The following is a 19,209-nucleotide window of genomic DNA, read 5'->3' as shown; positions in this document are numbered from 1 at the left end:
TGTGATTTTCAATCAGATAAATGCCAAGTAAATAATGTTAATACAGAATAGCTTAGCTCTGGACTATGCCCTCACAGGCAAAGGGGTATGGGGTGTGCCATAGTTGGGCCAAAATGCTGTGCACTCATCTTTCCAACACCTCAATCAGTATCCATGAACAGTTAGATCATAGTTTGGAGTAGTGTGAAGAACTAAGTTGAGATTCATAGTGGCTTAGATTTCTGTTTGAGTGGTATCTGGTCCTGGCTGACTGGAATATTTGAGAATTGGGGAGTGAATATTTTTGAAATAGTGATAGCAGTGATTCATATCATAATAACCCCATATGGTTTGATTAAATTAGTTGTGTGCATCCAAAGTGATGCAAAAAAGAGGTTACTGGCTGTGTTTATCCACTTGATACTATTGACGATGACGATGAAAACTGTAACCTTGAAGAACTTAAAACTCAAATACATAAGTGTTATGCTTTTGAATTGTTGTAGGTTTTTCTCCTTGCAGTGAAGAAGGGAGACTGTAAATGCACAATTTTCATAATCCAATTTCTTTGTATTGGCTACTGCAATTTAATTTTTATACTGGCTTAAAATGCTCACAACTAGTATTATATTACACATTTAAACACTTTGTAGAAAGTGCCTCTTTTTGAAATGGTCGTTAATGTTATTTTGACTGAAAGTGCATTGGGGCCTGGTAAGCAGGCCCCCAGTGCCAGAACTCTTTCTCAAAAACTGTACAATTGTTCCACCAATTGGCAATACCTTTATCTCTCTCTATAAGCACCTATTAAAAGGTACCCCTGGTAACTAGGACCTGAGGTACATGTGTGGTCATGTCTGCTTGAGTAGATATGCCCCTATGCTGGTCAGTCAATTTCTGCCAGAACAAGGGGACAGGGAAGCCATTTTAAAACATGTGCTGGACACTGGTGAGAATGAGTTCCCGAGCTACATGAAGGCTTCACTGAAAATAGTGGTTTGGTATCAAACATCTCGTATTCACAAGCCCACCCTGATTCACATAGTGGAATTGTGAATACATGCAAACAGAGGGTACCTTTGAGGTGCCCTCTGAAAACCTACCAGCCTCTGGTGAGTTGGCTGACTGGTCTCTGTCAGAAACAAAGCTTGCACAAGAAGTGGGGGTTCACACCGCCTCCCTCAGGATGACCTGCTGATTAGCATTCCAAGGCAGGGGAGCTTCAATGAAGCACCTGCCTTTGGAACGCAAATCTGCCTCCGCTCACAGAGAGGAAGATGACTCCCTTTGTCCAAAACCCTTTGGCTCCTGGACAGGCAGAAAGATTAAGCAGGTAGGCATCTCCATCCCCTAAAGTGAGTTAAATGAAGTGTACACAACCTTTCAGAGTTTGCCATCTTTGTGATGGCAAACTTAGGAACTCTGGGACAGGGTTATACCCACTTCCCAAAGGAAGTGGTCATGTAGGGGGCCATAGTAATCCCAAGGGTAGGGAGCCCATTGGCTGATACAAGTATTTAGGAGAGCCCCTGGCACCAGAAAAGTGGATCCTGCTGACCTGAATGAAGATGATGGACGTGAAGAGACGCAAAGAACAAGAACAGAAGCTCCAGAAACTGACTTGGCACCAACCCTGCAGGCCTGCCTGCTGACTTTGCCAATTGTGCTAAAAGATGACTTCGCCTGCAGCTGCTGAGTCCCCAAAGCCCAGAATACCTTCCAGCACTTCACCCAGGAACCAAGAACTCCAGTGAAGCAGAGGACCTGCTTCCCTGCACCCTGCAGGCACCTAAAGAGACCTGAGAGGGCTTCAAGACCATGAAAACCCGACGCCTAAGGACACTACTGCACCCATTGCTCCAAGCCCAAGTTGAAGTGGACCAATGGTGCCTGTGTGATCCCCAGCCCTCCAGGGACAGAGTCCATTGTGGTTTTGTCTCTGGTGGACTTCCTGACATCACCTGCAGCCTCTGTTCACAGGTCCCCTATACCGTGAGTGCTCCTGGTAAGGAAAACCTGAATCCTAAAGACAACTTTGCCCCTATCGCTCCTGGTCCTGTGGAGAAGAGGACCAAAGGCGCCTTATATTCCTGAGCATCGTGAGGCCTGATCCCCCTGTTGGTTCAGCCCGAATGGCCTCCCAGTCAAAGCCTGCAGCCTTTCACATGACAAACGATCCCCATAGACTAACATTGGACACCCAACGCTGTTTTGCACCCCTGCACCCAGCCACCCTTGTGCCACTGATGGTGTTGTGCTGGTGTTGCCTTGAACCTTGCCCACCACTCACCTTAACTCCTGGAGATTGGTCTAGTAAGGCGCTGAACTGCACCATATTGCGGTAGTTGTACTTCCTCCCATAGGATAACATTGCTGCTTCTGAAAATTGCACTCTGCCAACTTTTTAAATGCAAAAGTATTTCTATTGAAAAACGTACCTACCTGATCTAACTGGTTTTGGTGGATAAATATATATAAAGATATGTGTTATTTTTATAAATTGTTGTGGATCTGTTTATTGAGTCAGGTGCATAATTTATTGACTCTTGTGTGTGTTTGCAGATGTCTAACACTCCTCTCTGATAAGCCTATGGTTGCTTGACCACACTACCCCCTAGAAGAGCACCTTGGGATTGCTAGAGCAAGCCAGTGTCAAATTATAAGGAAACCCTGGACTCTCTACACAATATATCTCATTTTGATATATGATATATAGCTAGCTTCCTACACCCATCACAAACACGCTGCCAATTTTTTATTGTGTTTTGTACAATATACATTTCAGACTCTTGTTACAGAGTCTTGTTCTGAAGCTGGCACCGTGAAGTGAGAACTGTAGAAATTAGTTTAGTCAGCTGTTTTACCCTAACTGACTGTAACAAGTGTCAAGGTGTTCTCACATTTTTCCACCAGAACATCCTGACACATACTCATTAGTACTGATCTGAAGTATTGTTTCATCACATGTTCTTCCCTCGATTCATTTGAGTTGAGAAGAAATCTATAAATGTAGCACTGAAATGTATGGATTTTAGCATTACATGCATCAACTGACCAGGTGGTGAAGCTCTGGTGCATTGAAATGGCTTTTTGCTATAAGCTTTTTTTTTTAGATGTTTGCTGACTACTTTGCTTTAAACATGTGTTAAACTTCTTTGACCCATCCTGCAAGTCTCTTTTCTTTACACAAGGCAATGATTAAACACTTGAAGAAATAGCATAAGGAGTTTTTTCAAAATTTCAAAAAATGAGATCCATAAAAAAAAGTGTAAGACCATAGTTAAAAAACCCAGATAAAAAGGGTTCCTCAATAAGAATCTTATAGACGAAAGTAATGAAAAAAATAACTAAATAATACAAAGGAGATGACTACTTCTAGAGGGCTGTTTGCAGAGCCTGGCTGTAGACCGGTTTCTGCAAGCAATACCCCTCCTCCCACTTACAGCATAGGACCACACATAGCAGGGGTTGCCTGTTTGTACTGCATTTGGCACAGCACCTGAAAGCAGAATATGTCCAAAGGCCATCCTCCAAAGCACACGCCTAGAGGCCATGTGCACCTCAGTTTGGCTGCAGGCTGTGAGCTAGGCAACGTGCCACACTACAGCTAAGCCCTGCCTTGGCCAGAGGCTTGGCACTGTGACCCACCCCAGCTTTACACACCCAAAGGCTATGACGGAGCCCTGCCTACAGAAGATGGGGTGACCCACCTACACTGCACACAGCCAAGTGCACCATATTGGATAATGGTGGCAGCAATAATCTTTTCTGTAACGGACAATCAATCAGAGTGCAATGGATTCGCCAAATCGGCAGCAACATTTGTGCATCCACAGTGGACATTTGGAGAAGAAGCTCCCTAGCCCGATGGTGTGCCTTTATTCTCTGAACTGAATTCATTCATCCGCAAATGAACAGTTCTAATTTCTCTAAAATTCAACTTTTGCATGCTCAGACTAGAACATATTTTAAACAGATTAACACCAAACAAAGAAAAGGCGCTTCCTTGAGTAAAGTTCTATTTACATGCCAAATTTAATATATTTCTGTTCAGACATTTTTCAGTTTGGCATTAGACAAAACCTTTTGATTTTCCTAAAATTACACTATTTTGTACTTACTTAAAGGGCGTCTTTCTTTCTTTACTTCTTTTTCATTCTCTATATTGCCTTCTTTCTTTCCTTTTTCTTATCTTCCTTCCTACTTCCCCTCTCCCTTCCTTCCTTTCTTCCCTTCTTTCTTTCTTGACTTCTTTATTTCTTGTCATCTTTCTTACTTACCTTCTTTTTTTTTTATTCTTTGCAGGTTTATTTAGCGCAAACTCAACTCAAAGGTATTGGAGCACTGTACATGAGCACCAGTTACGTTACACAAGGACACATTGGGCCTCATTTATGAGAAATGACGCATCGCTGCGTGAAAGCAGCGATGCGTCACTTCTCAGTGCACACTCCTTGCGTCATGATTGATGCGTCATATTTATAATATGACGCATCATGTCGCAAGGAGTTACAGATACGTCAGTATGTCAGACGTATCTGTAGGCGCAAAAGTGACGCATTGCTGGAGTGTGTCACAAAAGTGACGCAACTCCAGCAATGTGTACTTTCACATGGGCAAGTCCCATGTTGTTAGTGCCTGCGTCAGTTTTATGCCTGCCATGAAGCAGGCTTAAGATTTTGATGCATTAGCGGCCAAGAAATGGTGCAGTGAAATCTTATAGATTTCACTGCGTCCCTTCCATGACCCTTTCTTGCGTCAAACCCCCCCCCCCTACCTAGATGCGTCACTTTGTAAATATGCAGCAACAAGGTGCATTTTTTACGCCACTGGTGCATCACAAAAAGTGACGCACCAGCGGCGTAAAAGTGGTGCACAGCCTCATAAATGAGGCCCATTAATTTTTGGTAGGCACAGGGAAATTAAGTGATTTGCCCAGAATCGTAAGATGCTGAGCTGACGTCGAGGCTCAAACCTGTTTCTCCTGCTCCCCATCTTTCTCAAAGGCAAAAGCTGGCAGCCATGCCGGACCAAATGGCTTTTTTACATCTGTGTTAAATAAAATCTTTTGATTTTACTAGAATTATGTGTCTAAGGGCCATATGTATCAACATACCCTTTTGCAATTTCTTAATAGCGATTTTTAAGGAATCGCTGTTTAGAAATTGCTAAATGGTATGTATGTAGAAAATTGCTATTTTTTTAGCGATTTCTTAAAATTCCTTAATTGCAATTAGCAAATTGCTAATCGCAATTAAGGAATAATTTCCCATTCATTTCTATGGGCCAGGAGGCCCAAAGGCATGAATGTGAAATTATTCTCAATTTGCGATTCGCAATTTGCTAATCGCAAATAATGAATAATTTCAAGGGTGCAGGGGTTTCCAAAGGACACCCTGTTGCACCCCTGAAATAAGCATGGGTGCACATGTGGTGCACATACATGCCCTAAGGGCATGTATGTGCATCACATGGCACTTTGAAAAATGCCAAAATTGGCATTTTTTAAGAAAATCACAAATTACCACCAACTTGAAGTTGGTGGTAATTTGTGATTCCTTAGGGACAATTAGCGAATTTTTTTTGCATCATACATTGCTTTTAAGGAATTGCAAATTTTGCGATTCCTTAAATGCAATCGCAAAATAAGGAATCGCAAATTTTGTGATTCCTTATTTTGAACCACATTTTGCTTAATACATTCCATTTAGCAAATTCGCATTCGCAAAGGCCAAAATTCTGCGAATTTCGGCCTTGGCGAATGCAAATTTGCTTGATACATATGGCCCTAACTCATTTACTTGTAGTGGTTGTAGTCAGACTTTTTATATCAGTTTGTTGTTATGTCATTTACATTTTAATTCCACCCACTGACGCATCCATCCAAGGGCAGTGCTTCAGCCATTGGCTGACTTCGCTAGTACTACTCAAGACCTGCTGCCTTTTCACAAGGAGCACACCTACACACAAAGTAATTCCCTTCAATGCCAGGGAGTTCTAGGGTAATGTCTGTTTTTTTGCCTTTAAGCCATTTTGTTTTTAAATTGGTGAGGGTCCAGCTGTCGTAATTTAGCAGCGATTAGATTAAGCATTAGCAGAAGACATCCTGTATTTAGAGACTATCTTGTCTTTCTATGGAATCCATTTTGTATTTGGCAGCCATTTTAGATGGCCATGTGCTCACCATGTACTCAGTCCTATCTTGCTGTTCTCTGCTCGGTATATTTAGCCTCTTCCTTCTACTTTGCACATGCTCAGTTGTGCTTGCAGCTGCTAATATTCTGTAACTGTCAGGATGTGCTTGCTAGCATTGGCAAAACTGTTAGCTCCTCCTACTTGTCGACTGTGCATTTTCTGTATGACCATCTATGTGTGTAACTCTTCTTATGTGCACTTGTACTGCCCTTTTTTAGCCCCTGTGAGGGTATATAAGAGATACTGTGGCCTTCAGTCCTCAGACCATCTCATACAGAGTGCTGCGGCTTCTGTGTGACATGGCCTCACTTGTTGTAATTTAATAAATATGTTTCTCTTGATTACAGATTCTGTGCCAACTTTTTTCATGCTGCTTTAAAGGATCAGGTGTTAGTGCAAACCCCTGAGATGGGATTTTTGATTTCCATCATTTGGCGCGCCAACTTGGGGCTCATCAGAGCGGTGACTATCTGAAGGAGTGAACTTATCAGGAGTCAGACATTTACTGAGGAAGACAAGGCAGGATTCTACTAAAGGAGGTACCAATTCTGGGGGTTCTTAGTCTCTGTAGCCCAGTCTACTTCTGATCTTACTGATTTTTAATCCTCCACATGATGGCACCCCTGACTGAGAACATTTCTGGCGTGAATATTTTAAAAGAAAAGACTGTTAGGTCATTCAAAACTTGGCAGATAGAATCTGGACGCTCGTGCTTGGTAAGAACCATTGTATGGTAATTACTGTGAGCTTATGGTAGCCAGTGACTCGCAAGGCAGTTTTAGGATACGCTTGCTGTGGCTTATGGATATGGATATGTATGGATGATCGATCATATTTATGATATGGATTATGTGATATATGCGTTGCAACACATGTGGCAGGTAATGTGGAGATGTTTCTCCATTTATGGTTATGAGCGGCGTAATGATTAAGTGCCATTTTAGATTATGATAATGCATATTTTGCATTATGTTTGTTTGCATGCCTGTTCCAAACTCACATGTAAAATGTGTAGTTTTATGAGAGGTACCATAGTGAGATATGAATTGAATTAGCCGGCTTCCCCTAGAGGGAAAACTTAAAACAGGTTTTAGGTATGAAAACATATTTCTTCCTTGGTGAAATTTTTCCCCAGAGAATTTAAATATGCCCATAATACACATGAGGATCCTTTTGTTCTGTGCAATTTTATGTATGAAGATATGCAGAGCGGTTTTTGGTGTTCTGCCAGCCTGAATTAGTGAATTGAGAGTATTTCTACTTCAGTTTTTAGAATACTGTTGAGAATAGGGTTTCTCCTTGTAAATATGACTTACAACTGGAATTTACATAGGTGGTTTGGATGCAGTCTGCGGGCTGTCTTTTGTTTCTGGCTTTAGTGTTGACCCATGGTTTAAAAGGTGTGTTTAAATGTCTAGCTGGTTTGTGGGTTTTTTCCCATTCATGTAACTTTTGCTTGTACATTGCGTCGTCGCTATTTACGAAACATGGCTAAAGCGCGCTGTATTGTGTGTCTTTTGTGTTTTACCCCTTTTCTGTTTATGTCTGTATTGAGCTCAAATGTATTTTTGTGGGTATTTTTGATGTTTTCAGTCTGTTAAACATAATGTTAGATTAATTAATATTAGGGAAAAATTCGATAGAAATTCAGGAGTGACCTATGTGATGTGCTAACATAACTATATGTTGCTCTTTAAAGTTATAGGGTAAGGAGTAGCGCACATGTACAATTGTTAAATGTTTAAGGGATAAACTTAAAATTCTTATTCACTAGGAATATTAAAGGCCTACAGCAGAAAAATGAAATGGTGTGTTTTTGTAGACGACACTCTCATAACATGTTTACTCCTATACATCGCATTAGATGTTAACGGACAAAACAGTTTAGCTGGAGTGAATTTTTCTGAACTCGAAATGTGTATTCTTGCACACGCATTTCAAAGCTTGGAATGTCTGTTTTTAGTAAGGCTGCCTCCAGGAAATTTAACACTGGGTAGGGCCTGCCGTCAAGGACACAGCTGTTGTTTTCGCAGGCCATGTTTATTTAGCCAGGACTTCTTCCTTAAGTTAAACGTGCAACTTTGCATTTCAGAGTGTTATTTTGAAAGCAAGGTTTACAAAAATAAGGTTAATTATTTGTATCACAGACAGACATTTCAATTTCGGTTTTCCTTCTCTTTTAGCATTTTTCTCGTCAGCACATGTCTGGCTCTGTTGCTAAAATCATTGTCCTTTTCAAACAAAAGTGGCGCGAAGTTGTCGTATATTTAAAATTGAGCTTATGTACTTAGGCTTTTGAATAGTTGCTCTAAAAACATAAGCAAGGGGCAGATTTATGATAGGGATGCAGCTTGGTTTTAAATATAGGATTATTACAAAAACGAAATATGGAGAGTAATTTTTTAATTATGACATAAAAAAAATATTTTGAAAAAAAAATAAGTGCTTTTTAAAATCGTTTTTTGATATTCATAAAGTTCAATACTCATATTGTGACCTCCTAGCATTATAATTTAATTTAAGTTGTGCAGTACTGCATAATGAGGACATTTATGTATGGGACCTTCACTTGGCGCAGGCGTAAGAAGTCATTTTTTTTAAAGATTTACATGAGATATGTCTAAGTCCGATTTCTGCAATCTCTAAAGAACATGTTGAGGATGATTAATATGTAACACAATTATAGGTTATTTATTTCTAAGTGCCTCAAATTGCAAAGTCGATATTGAGTTAAATAGACCATTTTAAAAGGCTTTCTTGCCATTTAAACTAGTTTTATAATGCCTTAGGCTTCAGTGAATGCATACATTCAAGTATAATACAAATGTGCACGTTTGCTTTTCCATAGCTTAGTGAGTTAATGTGCCCAGCGCAGAGGCTTATGTTTAATATCAGGGTTGAAAGTTTTTGACTTCAGCGGGGCCTACTGAGCCATTTATTTATTTAAGGTTGATACAATATTGCATGGGATAGTGACACACATTTATTATGAAGCTGGTATGGTGTGTTGTTATGTTCCATAAATTATTCACAGGCTCTGAGAATAAATAAATTGTAGTTCTCTAAAAGAAGTAATATATTTAAAATGTCTTTTTTAAATAGGGTTGATTATTGCACAGACTTGCAGAGACTTATTGTCTTTGTCAGTTTCACAGGGGGGTTACAAGAAAGCTTGGTGCTCCAGCCAGATTTTGACCTTTACGTCAGTGTGGTGGGGGCTTAGGAGTATGTGACAACAAATGGTGAAGTGATTGCTTGGAAAAGCGTCACGCAAAGGAGCCATTCACGTCGACATTTGAAGAGTGCATTCCTGACACGGCTTTTTATAAACAGCAGGGCCTAAACTGGGGGGTTGGTGTAAGGGACACGCAGAGGCTGTGAAAGAGTTTTTGCTTAAGAGATTTTGTACATTTACAAAAGCTGGGTGGTTCCACTTGAGATTTTGCGTGTTATGTGAAGTATTGGCTGTATGATGAAACAAAGATGTGTTTTTATGACTTCTTTGAAATGAATTATTTGTGCATTTTCATGTTTTTTGCATTTCTTCTATGAATTTTCCCTGCTTTTTCTGTGTGTCTGACGCGACACAGTAAGTTATATTTGACAAGCTGATCTTCACTGACTGCTTGATCTGCTGTCAAAAGGGTGAGGATGGATTAAAAGAAGGTGTTATTTAGGTATAAGTCTGACAAAATTAAAATGGGCCCAAATGGTTTTTTTTTAATGTTATTGGAGTGTTTATTGTGCAGAAAGTGCATGAAATGGTGTTGCATGCTATTGTGTTTTTTCTGTGCTTCGGTATATAGCAAAGTATATCTGATGGCTTGGCATGACATGTCCTATATTATGTATGTTTGTGATCCATGTTGGTGCTTTTGTAAGTTTTGCTGTGTTGTGAAGGGATGACATGACTATGTATATCCTTTGAGCAACAGTGGTTAAAACTTGTTAAGTGGTAAAACTTGCTGATACTAAATTATGATATATGATATTGTTATATTGTGAGCAAGAACAGACAGCACTTCACCAAGTGCATGCCTATGCGGTTATAATATATACAGCAAAGTGTGTCACCTTTACTCACGTTACTGCTCTTTTCCCTTAAGGAAAAGGCAGCCTCACATTTATATTTCCTTGATTGGACCTAAGGAAGCAATTATAGATCTGTGACTCTTATGCAAGGTGACCTAATTTCTATATAGTATTAGTTAAATGATGTTCTGTCTTAAAAGGAAACCAGGTTTCATTTTCCCCGAGAATGGAAGGAATGGGATCACTAGCTGAGATTACCGTAGATGGTGTAGTGGCCAGCGGTAGAGTTATAATATGTGTACTATTTTTGACTTTTTTGTATCACCCATGCTCTTGGCATTATGTCACAAACTTGATTATCACCCAAGTCAATTTTTGTCCTTCCTATAGATTTTTCTTTTGCTGCTTCTCCCCTGATTGATGTCACATTGTGCCTAGTTTTTGGGGATTTTAGCTGTGTTCTAGTCCTATTTTCTTTTTCGTTTTTCTTTCACCATTTAGAGGTTTACATTTCCAGACTACAGTGATGTATCAGGTTCCTCTATAATATGTGTAATTCCCTTTTGTATGACCAAACTGGTTTTCAAAATTTCTTCAGGCCTACTCTGATGTTTTCTAGTCTGACTGTTAGGGTAAGTGATAGATTATAGTAAGATCAGTTGTCCACCTCAATAGGAGATACTTTCACGAGTATTTAGTATGACAAATTCAAATGCCTATTCTAATTTGGTTTTTAGTTCTTTTTCCCTGCTGCTTTAATTTTTGGTGGGATCAGATGTGTCCTAATCATAGAAATACCAGGACTCTAGTTCTTGTCTGTTGTTTCTACATTGCTATTAGCTTTTGTATTGTATAGTCCACCTGACGCACAATTAGTCTACATGTCCCTGATAATCTGTATTATGTGATTTCTCTTTTTGAGGTGTTCTAGATAAGGAATTTAGGAACACCTGCACTTAATAATTGAGGAAAGTGTGCTTACCCCCTTAGACAATGCCACTATGTGTGAAGACATCCATTATGTAGTTGTCTACCTTTAGATGGATGAGGGTATGCTCTGACATGGAAACCCAATTGAAGAGGCTAGAGGTGCTGTTTTACCTACTACCTTTTGTCTTTGTACTCTATGACAATGACAGTATTTTGTTTTAGATCACTATAGTCCCATGGTGTATGGCCACTCCTTTGAAGATTGCAGGCCACCTGCTTGCAAATCCCCTGCAATGAATTGTTTTTGTATACTTGCCAATATGTCCAGCCTGTGTTTTTCTTTACTCTCACATAGATAGATGGAAGTGGTTCTTGGGTGCCTTGCTAATATATGGGGCATCCCAAGACTAGGAAGTATTTTCTAACACTCTGTTGATAGACTGTTTCTGTGCCTTGTCTAAAGACAATTTGTTCTGTCCACCAATAGATATTTGCTGCTGTACAAACCACTACCAGAGGGGCCCGGACATCAGATTCAGCCTGGGGAGTCAGCGTCAGCACCAGTGCAGCTTGAAACCAAAGTGAAGGTAACCAGCACAAGCATTGCTGGCAACTAGGACCTCAGTGAAGGCGGAAGCCCTGTGATTAAGTGTGTACCCCTGCCACTGTTTTGAGCGAAAGACGGGGTCACAAATCAGAAAGGAGAAATCATGGATCATGCCCAGCTGAGAGTCACAGACCGACCAGAATGGCAAGGAGGTTTTGCTTGAGGTGACCCCTTCTGAAATAAGGGTTGCTTCAGAGATCCTAGAATAAGGCCTCTGATTTCTGGTCCTAAAGTGAATACAAGTTTGCACCTTTGTTTGTTGGTCAAGAGATACCTGGGTACACTGGATGCAAATGTGTAGCCCCAACGAATGAGCAGTGTGCCAGCAGAGCAATATAGGAGTTAGGGAAGGACTTGAGATTAGGGTTCAAGTGCTGTGTCTCTGGTGCCTGTTAGATTGAAGTGAAGAGAAGTGGTGCACTGTTTGAGACACTGGACAGGATCGCTAAGAGCATTTGCCTGTTGGGTGACTGCCCTATCCTGAAAGAAGAGACTTTTTTCCTTGAAACTGGACTGTGATTCTTGAGTTGCGAGTTGTGCAGCTCCACCGTGGAAACAACAAAGAGCCTGCCTGTGAGGCTCAAACGGACACAGGGAGAAGACTCCCCCTCTGGTTGGTTGTACAACGGCTTCAATTTCCCCAAGGACTTCCTCTTTTTTGTCAATAATGTATCCCTTTAGTTGTCCCATTTTTGAAGAGCAGTCCTTTGCAGCGCTTGGTCCTAATTCCTATGGCCCTGTGTGGTCCTCCTGGTCCCAGATATGCTTGATGTTCTAGCCCTCATAAAAGGAAAATGTAACAGTCAATTGGAAAATGTTTTTATTAGATATGAGCTGTTAGCTGTTCTGAAATTTAAAATGAATAGTCACTGAAATGCATAGGAGCCCTGAAAATGTCTACTAGATGATTTTAGGATTTGCTTTAGCTTAGGCCAAGAAAAATGATAATTCTGTTTATAATAGTGGCCATTGCTTTCTCCTACTGTCTGTATGTTTATTATGATCCAATGCCCGTTTTTCTTGGATTCCTGCTGATACCCTTAGTGAAATGTTTAGACTGGAAAATGCTCCTCTAGCAATGAATTAAGATATTGAAAATTGTGAAAATGAACGTACAAATATTTTCTATGTTCTTACTGGATCATGGGAATGTCTTCAGCTAATGCTGAAAGGGTCGTCTGTCGTAATTTAGCAGCGATTAGATTAAGCATTAGCAGAAGACATCCTGTATTTAGAGACTATCTTGTCTTTCTATGGAATCCATTTTGTATTTGGCAGCCATTTTAGATGGCCATGTGCTCACCATGTACTCAGTCCTATCTTGCTGTTCTCTGCTCGGTATATTTAGCCTCTTCCTTCTACTTTGCACATGCTCAGTTGTGCTTGCAGCTGCTAATATTCTGTAACTGTCAGGATGTGCTTGCTAGCATTGGCAAAACTGTTAGCTCCTCCTACTTGTCGACTGTGCATTTTCTGTATGACCATCTATGTGTGTAACTCTTCTTATGTGCACTTGTACTGCCCTTTTTAGCCCCTGTGAGGGTATATAAGAGATACTGTGGCCTTCAGTCCTCAGACCATCTCATACAGAGTGCTGCGGCTTCTGTGTGACATGGCCTCACTTGTTGTAATTTAATAAATATGTTTCTCTTGATTACAGATTCTGTGCCAACTTTTTTCATGCTGCTTTAAAGGATCAGGTGTTAGTGCAAACCCCTGAGATGGGATTTTTGATTTCCATCACAGCAGCTTCTTGAAAAATAATGTTATATAAAAACCATAACAAGAAAGAAAAGCCAAAAGACTGGTGACCAACACCAGACCGAAGTGATTTTGTCAATGTTTGTTTTGTGTTGGAGAGAAAAGAATCCTATTCAAGTAAAAAAAAAAGGGAAATTGTCACCTTTGGGACCCCTTGACATTTCTAGACTACCCCACTTGATAGATCTGTAAGAAACTTGCCATGAAGAAACTAAAGTGAACTGCCCATTGTTTTATAACCAAGTTTATTGGGTTACATCAAGCAGTTATAATGAAACATGACAAAGTAAAACATAGTACACCATCAGCAATAGGCAAGACACTCAGATACAGGCGTCTCAGCATCAGTGCATCATGTAATTCCTGTTAGCCACCAAGGTGGCCTTTAGTGTTATCTCCCCCCAAGTGCCCCCTACATCCTCCAGTATTCCTAGCAAGATGATAGGGTTCACTAGGACTCGGGAAAGAGTACCATTGATCTGGCATGGCGCCAGAAACCCTCAATCGCAGTACATTGTCAGACCACATGGAAGAAGTCATCATCTAGGCAGTCACATCGCAGACATTCGGGGCTTGCCATCTGGCCAGCACACGTTGGGGAGGGTGGTATTCTGTGTGGAGGTAGCAGAGCTGAATCAGCCGGAGACAGGATAATATGGCCAAATCACGAAAGGCCATGCATGCCTCTCACCAATTGATGTCTTCAAGAGGGCACACCCAGCTTTTCCATTTCTGCCTAAGGGGGCCTTTGCGGTAAGGGGCATTAAACATAAGCATTTGAAAATTGTAGGATATTCCTCCCTGGCCAGAACCCCAATCAGGAGGTTATCTTCAAAAGGGCTATATTCGAAAGCTCTACCAGTTTGGGAAAGAAATCTGCAAGGGCGTATCTCAGTTGGAGATATTTGTAGAACTGGGCCTTGGAAAGCTGGTATTTTGGCTGCAAGTCTTGGAATGAACATAGGTGGCTGCCCTGACTGATGTATCCTAGGGCCATGATTCTGATCTAGTCTCATTTAGCAAACCCAAAAAGCTGGGCAGTATGATAGCTGTAGCGGCTGAGCACTTAATGGGGTTTGTTGGGTCTCTTACCTGGGGGATCACAGTGCTGCCTGCCAGTTCAAGGACACCATTCTAGTGACCTCAAAGAGGTCTCATGCATTGGGTCACCATATAGTAGTGCCATCAGCTTATCAATGCTCGGGAGTAAAGGCTGTGTATGATATGCCAGGTGTTTCAGCCACCACAAAGCCAGTTGTTCACTAGTAGGGTATGTGAGGCTCGGAAGTATCACTGCACATCAGTCTTTTTTCCTATTCCTCCATCATAAATGGAGAGTCAGTGTTTGGTAAAGGCAATGTGAAGGGGGTTTATTGGCCCAGAGGAAGGACTGAATCCTGAAGGTTAAAGCAGTGAATGAGGAATTTGGAATGATCAGTAGAAAGTTTTGAAGGATGTAGAGTAAGCGAGGCCGGACCATCCTTTTAAAGAGGGAGATTTGACCAACAATGTTAATTGTTAAAGGTGTTAATCATGAGGCGTACTTCTTTGTCTTAGTAAGGATCAGGGTGAGATTTAGGTTCTGCATGAGCTCTAGTGCCAAGAAATAACTTGTTTGGGAAGATGTTGAGATACGGAGGCTCGTATGATAAAGCCTAGAACTCCCGGTAAAAATAAACAGAAGGATCTGAGAAAGATGAGCAGTAAGGGGATCAACCTGTTTTTCAGCTCACCACGCCACAAACCTGCTCCAATGGCAGGTATCTACTACTTTGGTGGAGTGACACCTGACTGCCAAGATGACATTACAGATTTCAGGCGGAAGGTTGAAAGCTGTCATGTGTTGCGTATCAATTGTCAGAGCGAACACTCTTCCTCAGGATCTGGACGTGAAGACACAATGGACCCATCTCTCGATAACTCCAACTCTGATTCACAGTAACAGAGTATTGGAGTGATCAAGCGGGAGAAGGGAAATTAGGCTGGAAACAGCTGGGAAGGAGATCTGTAAAGGAAAAGGTTAAACAAACAAATATAACATAAAATCATAGAATATCGAGGAGCCTTAAAAGTATGCATTGTGCAGCAGTTTTGTGTAGGTTCTTTTTTCAGTATCAAAATCTTTCTTTTACTAAGAAAATAACTGTAAAAGTTTATGCGAGTTATGTTCACTCACAATATCACCAAAATGTGTGGCTATTACTTATTAGCTAAAACTCTTAGTCATGCCAATAGCCTTTAACATGAACAAGTATTTTGTTTCAGGCTTCCGACTCGCTTAACATCATGAATTGAGTAAATAAACACCTTTTTTATGATATGCTAATTATGAAGAGAATGCGTACCAATAAGCGTTAAGATGAACGGCTCAACCTGCCTTACCCCAAGCATGATGGGACATGTAGTCCCAAAGAGGAAAAACTCCCTGCAAGGCAATAGAAGAAGAGAGATGAGAGCCCAAAGACCAGGAACATGATAAATCAAATAGGCACAACATTAAATGCAGACAATTAAAAACAATGAGAGCACGAAGCTCACCACTGTGCAACAGAGGCAGCTTCATGCCCTCTGCTACATCGCAATTTGGCACAATGTGGCATAGGTACACAACTCTAGCTCAGTACAGGGATGCGTGGATTAAGTGGGGTGGGCCATAGACCATGTACCCCACTAGTCCTGACATCAATCTCTACGCATGAAGGCGGAGTGTTGAAAGAGTTCAGAAGGGGAAGCCTGATTCAAGGATCGATGGCCATGCTCAACAGCTCGGATTAACAGAGCCCGTTCCAGAGCCTCAGGGATGACTTTGACCTGGTCGTTCCTGATCTTCTTCAAAACTCTAGGCAGGAGTGGTATTGGAGAAAAGACATACAGGAGGCCTGAGATTCACTTAAGATGAAAGTGTCTCAGAGTGAGAGCCTCCTTGGAAACTCCAGTGCACAGAACTGCTGACATTGGGCATTGTTGGTGGTGGTGAAAAAATCTATCCAATGTTCTCCCCACTGCTGAAAGAGGCCTCGTACCACCTCTGGATGGAAAAGCCATTTATGATCCTCTAGGCATCTCCGTCTGAGTTTGTCCATTCTGGCGTTCAGAGGAAATACCCTGATGTTCTAATCCTGTCCAGAGTCTTGTCACAGGGTTCACGACCCTACCATCCCCTGTGTGTTGCAGGACATCTGTACTAGCCTTCCCTTGATGGATGGTAGAAAGGCTTTCAATGCCAGTCAGGTTGCTCGGAGCTCCAACAGGTTGATGTGGAGTCTGGATTCTGCCAGAGACCAGAGGCCTCTGATCTCCACCTCTCCCAGATGGCCACCCCAGCCCAGTAGTGACACATCTATCACTACTGTCAGATCTGGTTGAGGAAGGGAGAGGGTTCTGCTGCTGACCCAAGTATGGTTTGTTAACCATCCCTGCAGATCTTTTGCAGTACCTGGAGAGATCTGGACCAAGTCAGAGAGATCCCCCTGATGCTGTGCCCTCTGCAACTTCAATCCCCACTTCAGAGTCTGCATATGCCAGCGGGCATGTGTCACAAGCAGGATGCAGGAGGAAATGGGCCCAGCAGTCTCAGAGTCAATCTCACTGAAATCCAGGGTAGAGACTGAAACATCAGTATTATAGCCTGAATAACCTGGACTCGCCATTCAGGGAGATAAGACTGAAACTGCATTGTGTCTGGAACAGTTCAAATGAAAGGGAGCATCTGAGAAAGGGTCAGGTGTGACTTGCATGTTGATAGTGAACCCCAGTGAGTGAAGGAGGTCTTCCATTGTCTGGAGGTGGGAGACGACTGCCTGGAGCAATCCCACCTTCAAAGGCCAATCATCCAGGTGGCCAAACAAGGGAATCCCTGACCTCCGCAGATGTGCTGCAACCACCGCCATTACTTTTGTGAACACCCGAAGGGAGCTGGTAAGGCCAAAAGGAACCACAGAGAACTGAAAGTGCTCATGACCTACTATGAACCTCAGGTAAAATCTGGTGGCAGGCTGAACGGGGATGTGTAAGTACGCATCGAGGGAAGAGATGTGATGCAGTGGCCAGAGCAGCTGACTCCAGAGCAGTGGCTCACGGTTCGATCCCTGGAGCCGGTGGCAGCTCAGCTCAGCATCGTGTGACTGGACAATAGCTCACTTGATCTTCCCGACGACCCCCAGCACCTTGAAACCTTAAGGGGTGATGTGTTCCAGCTCTACAAGTATAGATTTATCAATTCTATTGCTACAATCCAGTCTCCTGGGACTAGGGCAGACAGGACTTAAGCGAGAATGAGTGTCTTGCATTTATCCTTATTCAGTACAAAAATGAGAAGGTGCAGGTCTAGCATAGGACAAAGGCCGTTTGTCCCTCGAAAGCACCAGAAAGTAGCAGAAGTAGCAACTACAACCTACTTCCGATGCCAGGACCCTCTCTATGGCTCCCTTAACCAGGAGAGCTGCCACTTCATGGCAGAGTGAGGAGAGGTGGTCGTTCGTCAGCCTGTCACAAGTGGGTGGCATGTGTGGAGGGCTAGTCATGAACGGGAGGGAGTAGCCCCTTCAGACAATCTGAAGAACCCTGCATTTGGATGTTTCTGACCTCCAGTGGTGCAGGTGACGGTGTATCCTGCCTTCCACTTTGTGCCCATGATTATCGGAGGGCAAACTAAAGAGGTGTGGAGGCTGCTGGGGGTGGGGGGGTGGACTGGCCTGACCTCTGGCTGCCTGACCCACAAGGTTTGTGCTGGGTACCTCAGCCTCAGCTACGCAGATGCTAGGAAGCTTGCATGCCGTGGTGGCAGGATGAGTAAAGGTGCAAATGATCCAAGTACCTGGCTGTAGGTCTGCTACCCTTCTCCACCAATAAGTCTGCCTTGTCTCCAAAGAGATAGGAGCCATCAAAGGGCATAATCTTGAGCGAGTCCTAGACATCCCCTGAAAAGCCAGTGGTTCTTAGCCAGGCGTGATGTCTAAGTGCCACCAACAATGAAACTGCTCTGCCTAGTGCGTCAGTCGTATCAAGCCCAGAGCATATGGAGAACTTAGCTTCATCCTTCCCATCAGCAATAGCTTGCGAGAGTATGGCTCAGGCCTCCTTTGAGACCATAGGCAGCACCTTGTCAACCGAGTCCCAGAGCGAGTTGGACTGTCGTCCAAAAAGACCTGTGGTGTTCACCAGCCACAATGCAAGGCTAGTGGAAGAAAACAACGTCTTCCCCAAGGCATCCAGCCTGTTGGATTCCCTGTCTGGTGAAGTTGTAGGGACTGCTCTAGGATTTAGTTTCACAGTGGAGGATTGGACCAACAAGCTCTCCAGGGTGGTGTATTTGATGTGGACGTTGGGGTCTCCTGGGGCAGATCGATAGTGCCATCAAGTTGTCCTGTTCACAGGACCCCTTGTGCAGGACTTGGACCAGGGCCCAGTAGGACATCACTGAGGGCTTTATTATAAGGGAGAAGTGGTTCAGAAGGGTTGACTCTCGGCTGAAGCATATACGTCAAGATGTTCATCTTGACACCCAGGGAGAGAAGCTGAAGGTCCAGGAACTGGGAAGGTGTCGAGTCCACTGACATCCACCAAATCCTCACACCTGTTGTCGTCATTGGAATCTAGGAGCTGGTATTCATAAAGGTCCAGTGGCCCCTCTAAATCTTCTCCAAATTCTAGACCATAGGAATAGTGCTCAGGACTTAATGCAATGCCTCATGTCAATGCCAGAG

Source organism: Lissotriton helveticus, chromosome 4_1 (assembly GCF_964261635.1).
Source record: "Lissotriton helveticus chromosome 4_1, aLisHel1.1, whole genome shotgun sequence".
In the NCBI taxonomy this organism is placed as follows: domain Eukaryota; kingdom Metazoa; phylum Chordata; class Amphibia; order Caudata; family Salamandridae; genus Lissotriton; species Lissotriton helveticus.
This window is presented reverse-complemented; position numbering follows the sequence as displayed.